Source organism: Lygodium microphyllum, chromosome 24 (genome assembly GCF_053477565.2).
Source record: "Lygodium microphyllum isolate KBCC chromosome 24, Lygodium_microphyllum_v1.1.10, whole genome shotgun sequence".
NCBI classification, from domain to species: Eukaryota; Viridiplantae; Streptophyta; class Polypodiopsida; order Schizaeales; family Lygodiaceae; genus Lygodium; species Lygodium microphyllum.
This window is the reverse complement of record NC_141158.1, coordinates 92,666,445-92,672,444: the sequence shown is the minus strand read 5'-3', so window position 1 is coordinate 92,672,444 and position 6,000 is coordinate 92,666,445. Positions and strand designations below refer to the sequence as shown.

The window sequence follows — 6,000 nt, the reverse complement described above, 5'->3', positions numbered from 1 at the left end:
CTACCTTTTTGCACAAAAAACAATGTAAAAGCATGAACGACAAGAAGCAAGAGACCAATTGGGTTCAATCTCCCCCCATGCCTTGTGTGAGCACTTCACAAAGCATGTATTTTATGTATATTTCCATCTTCATGCTCAATAATAGCCCAATTTACAAAAATATGACAAGCTTTTAGCTTTTGAGTTTGCTTTCTACAAAAATAGGAAATAAAGCTAATGGACGGTGCCCATGGAGTCTGGCACTCCCAATCTCAATGTCCAAATAAAAATAACATATCCATGCGCATAGGTTCATACAAAATAATAATCAATACTCAATGCCTCAATAGACATAACAAAATATAGGCGTGGCGCCTATCAAAATATAATCCATAGGAAGCACAATGGATGCACGCTAGAGACTTAAATGCTTTCCCCACTCTGTTAGCTCCACATTGAGCTAATAGCAATTGAGGTCAATTGCTATCCCACCCCGGGGGTATGATGCCAGGAGGCATATTCCATGGTGGATTCCATACCACGGTGGATTCCGTGCCACGGTGGATTCCATGAGGTTTTACGGTGGATTACGTAAACATAGATGACCGGGGCTCATACACAAAGTGGATTCTTTGTGCGAGAAGTTGATGGGGATACCTGTCCTTTTCGGGCGTTTCATTAATTTAGTGTGTACATGGGTGATTCCATAGCGGGTGATTCCGCAAAATACATATTAAATAAAAAAACGTTTATGAGTTTAGAGTGCGCACTCGTAATAAATTAAGGTTAGGATTTATTTCTAACCAGTTGATTTATTTATGTAGCTGAAGACTGCTAGGTATTCACTTTTGTCGATTTAATTGTATTATTTTACTAACGATTGTGAATGCTTCAATTGATGTGTAGAGATAGCAGCAGTGGCGGAGGAAAGCATTGGAGTCTAGCGAGTATTCGACCTATGGATTATATTTTGATAGGCGCCATGCCTATATTTTGTTATGTCTATTGAGGCATTGATTATTGATTATTATTTTGTATGCGCCTATGCACACGGATATGTTATTTTTATTTGGACATTGAGATTGGGTGTGCCAGACTCCATGGGCACCGTCCATTAGCTTTAGTTCCTATTTTTGTAGAAAGCAAACTCAAAAGCTAAAAGCTTGTCATATTTTTGTAAATTGGGCTATTATTGAGCATGAAGATGGAAATATACATAAAATACATGCTTTGTGAAGCGCTCACACAAGGCATGGGGGGAGATTGAACCCAATTGGTCTCTTGCTTCTTGTCGTTCATGCTTTTACATTGTTTTTTGTGCAAAAAGGTAGAGTTCATTGTTCTTGGGGACCTTCCGGGATTCACTACGTGAGCATACTGCGACCGATCTACGCACCAATAGAAACTACGTATAAACTGTGCATGACCTTCGTATGAACTTCTATTCTTGCTGAAACTGGTTCAGCAAGCCTGCGCGTGTGAACAGGGTCTACTAGAGAGAAATAGAGTAGTTCGTGTGCTTCTGCGTGTGAACTGCCTCTTAAATAGTTGTTGAAGAAGACTTTAATGATCTTTGTAACTTAGATTTCTTAGAAGACTTGGAGTAATAGGAAGCTTTAGTGGATTAAACCAATCGTGATTTTGAGGACGTCAGTATGTTGGTGACGGAATCGACGACAGCAAAAAGATACTCCCACCCGCATATGATTTAATTCAAGGAAATAAGCTTTTCAATAAGCTTATTATTAAGCTTAGTAAGCTTTTTGTTAAAGCTTTGAAAGCTTTTGGCTATGGAGGCTTATCTGTTTACTCACGACTTGTTGAAGGAGCTTGGCCACCGGTCCTTCACCTACAGAGGTTGGTCCTTCGCGAGATCAGAGAGTGCAAAAGGGGGTTCTTGACTACCAGGAACACGCTGGTATCGATCGTTCGCGATGTCGTAAAGTTCGCGTAAGAGCTGCTGAACACGGAGTTCAAGTTGCAGTAAGGAAAGAGGCTAACAAGAAGAAATCGAATTTTTGATGCCAAAGTTCACTATACTGCTTGTCAAGTAAATTACATGAGGTCCATGTTTAGAAAAATCTGTAGTATCTCATAACCAGCTTTGCATTCAGGTGTTCGAGGACAGTTCTGCCATTGGCACATAGGCTTGATGAGTTTGATTGGGCAGCAATCCCTGTGAACAATTCTCAGAAATCCTTACAATGCCAATACAATGAAGTTTTGTGGGCAGCCTACTGCTTTCTCCTCATCTCCTCCTCGATGTTGACATCTTGCAAAATTGTTTCTTCACACTCATCAAGCTCCATGTCTGGCATTTCATGCTCGGGCCTAGAAGGTAAGATTCCCTCCAATGCACGGCACTGATCTGGGGTAAGAGAACCAGATTCAGGAAAATCTACAGAGAAGTTAATGTAAAGCTTTCCCTTCATGACAGGGCTCTGATCCCTTCATCATTGATAGCCTTAAATTGACCTGGTTTTACAATCTCCCCAGGGGATGACTTAATAAGCAGTTGTCGAGAGTCAAGATGACTCAAAACAAATTGGAAGCCACAAAGAGCCTCTGTTAGGTTCAAAGTGTGCTCAACAAAAAGATCATCACCCTTTCTCTTGAATTTTGGATACTCCTTGAGTTGGAGGACAAATACAATGTCACTGGTAACAGTATCAGGTGCCTCATCAGCTTGCAGAGATGCTTTGGCTATTTGCTCTTGCTCAAATCTGTGGTAGTAGATGCCCGATCTGTATTGTGTTCCAACATCATTTCCCTGTTGTTTGTATTGAGTGGGATCATGCTTTCCCCAAAAGACCTCCAAAATTTTTTCATATGTCACTTGTTCAGGATCATACTCAACTAGCACTACTTCCACATGATTCGTTCTTCCAGAACAAACATCTTGATACGTGGGACTCTTTGTATTTCCCACTTAAGTGATTCGAACGAGAGAGACGCAAGCTGAGCATAGGTAGAGTGATGGGAGCCTGTAGGTTGCGTGTGTTGATCTGATGGTTTCTTCTTTTGCAGCGTCTGACTCTCATGAAGGCCGGCCAGCATTGTCAGTACCCCTGCAAAAAGGACATACAAGTCTACACGGTCCACAGCTCTTAAATAGTCGTTCGTCTTAAGCAGTAGCAGTAAAACTCGTGGCAACCTCCCAAGAAGCCCCGAGATTTCAGAAACATATTTTGATGCATACATCTGGATCTCAGACTTTCCTCTTCAGATCCCCCTTGACTTCATCTAGGTCCTCTTTGAGATCACTCACAAAAGTTTTGGAATCTCGGTCTACTTCCTCCATGTGTTGTGTGCAGGACTGGAGTCCAAGCTTGGTTCGCTTGGAGAGGCGAGCAGAAGCTGCATCGAGCTCCTTCACAAGAGTGGCATCTGGAAGTGCCTTCTTCATACAGTGTGCCAACAGAGTCGGCCGCTTTTCTCTTCAACTGTACAGTATTACCCTTTGAATTTTGAGTGCCCCAATCTCAACATAGCATTGGTAAGGCTATTTTGAGGATGCAAAGCTTTTGATCTTTCCCTCCAACTTTTGAAACAGCTTACACTTGTTCTAGACACTTGTCTCTTATCTCCCCCAAGATTGTTTTGACAGAGAGAACAGAATCAATCTCCCTCCGGTATGCAGAATAGACCAACACATTCTATGTGATATGCTCCTGGCATCCATCACAGAGATCAAGATCTCCCCCATCACCACATTTTGCACAAATGTCATCATTATCATTGGGCTTATACCAGCAGCTCTATCGTGTCTCTTCACTGAAAGAGCTACTGCAACCTCATGTAGTGACTGCCCATCTGATAGAAATATACTCAAATACGGATTTCGTCGAGAACCCCAACCAACATGAGCTTCAAATGATGAACAGCTAATCACTTCATTGCAGCATCCACAACGAATTCCCAAGCCTTCCTTCAATTCCACGGTATCATGCACTTTTCTTGGAATTCATCATTGAAATTGACAACATAATATTACTCTTTGGCATCAGTTTTTCATATTTTTCTGACACACACACAACATGCATACAAACTGAAACACACACAAACACAAACACACAAGTGGAGTATGTACATTGGATGCGGGTACTGAAAAGGATGGAAAGATAATGCAGCAATCACACACAATGAAACATACACGAAAAGATAACACAGTTGCACAACAAAAATGGAGGTGTTTACGGCTCGGATGCGCAGCAGCACGATAACGACGAAACTGACTGTAGAGCTCGATCGTTCCAGGAGCTCTGCCTTCGTGCAAGATGATAAGCAATTGGAAGCTCTCGATCTCAACTTCACTCTGATACCACTGGTGCATAGATCACTCGTCGTATGCACGTGTAGTGAGCATCAGAAGGTCCCCAAGAACAAAAGAACTCTACTTTTTTGCACACAAATCAATGAAGAAAGCTTGCATGACATGAATAAGAGACCAATTGGGTGCAATCTCCCCCCATGCCTTGTGTGAGCACTCCACAAAGCATGTATTTCATATATTATTCATCTTCAAGCTCAAATAAAAGCCCGAATTACAAAATAGCATGCTTTAGCTTTTGAGTTTGCTTTTGTGCCAATAAAGAATTAAAGCTAATGGGTGCCCAAGAAGTCAGGCAATACCCAAGTACAATGTCCAATACAAGTATTTAAATTGTGCGCCCATGCGCATACAAAAATAATAAATAAATATCAAGCGCTTTAATAAATAAGCACGACAAATTATAGGCACCATGCCTAAGATACGCGCCCATCAAAAATCGATGATAACTTGAATACACGCTATCCTCCAATGCTTCCCAATACCACTGCTGCTCGCTCTACACATCAACTGAAGCATTCACAATTGTTAAAAAAATAATACAATTAAACCGACAAAAGTGAATACCTAGCAGTCTTCAGCTACATAAATAAATTGGTTAGAAATCAATCCTAACCTTAATTTATCACAAGTGTGCACTCTAAACTCATAAAAGTTTATTAATTGAAATATGTATTTTGTGGAATCACCCGCTATGGAATCACCATGTACACACAAAATTAACAAAACATCCGAAAAGGATAGGCATCCCCATCAACTTCTCACACAAAGAATCCACTTTGTGTATGAGCCCCGGTAATAAAATCTTACGGAATCCACCGCAAAACCTCACGGAATCCACCATGGAATATGCCTCATGGCATCATTCTCTCTCTCTCTCTCTATTCTACTACTACTACTACTACTGCTACTGCTGATGCTGATGCTGATGCTACTGCTACTACTGATGCTGATGCTGATGCTACTGCTACTGCTGCTACTGCTACTGCTACTGTTGCTACTACTACTACTACTACTATTACCAAAATCACACACACACACACACACACACACTCTCTCTCTCTCTCTCTCTCTCTCTCTCTCTCTCTCTCTCTCTCTCTCTCTCCTACTACTACTACTGTTGTTGCTACTGCTACTGCTACTGCTACCTTTACCTTAGAAGGAATTTAAATGGGAATGTGTACATAGATCCATTGGATCTATGCTACCGTGAGACCAATTCCCAGGGGATAAACATCCTAGGCTTTGTATCCTAGTGTCGAGAATAGAGACATAGTCCTGAAGGTTAAAAACAAAACTGAAGTGTAAGAATAAGTAAGCTTACTAAGTTCTAGATATTAGATTAGTTGGACTACTATGAACGAGTGTCATAACTATCGAGGAAGGCTAGAAAAATCATAGGAATTATTTATCAATATCACCTATTTAGTGCAACAACTCGCAGGAGTTGACTTAGCAACCCAATTAAAAGTGACTCGGAGTCATTTTTTGGTGTATTTGCTAGGAGTCAAGTGCACTCGAATGGGTGATTAATCTCACTGGGATAATTAAATCCTAGGTATTGATGAATGAACATAAGGTTTCTTTTCTAAGGGACTATTTTCTGAATTTGTCCCAAGATTTCCAAAGGAGAATATTGGATTGGGCAAGAGACACAAAATTAGTAGAGGGAGGCAAATATTTTGACCCGC

The 6,000-nt window shown here is 41.0% G+C and overlaps 1 pseudogene; it reads right to left on the bottom strand.

The window, feature by feature from the left end:
- Positions 1–2,213: 2,213 nt before the first annotated feature.
- Positions 2,214–3,180, bottom strand: LOC148015368 (dnaJ protein homolog 2 pseudogene; annotated as a pseudogene).
- Positions 3,181–6,000: the final 2,820 nt, after the last annotated feature.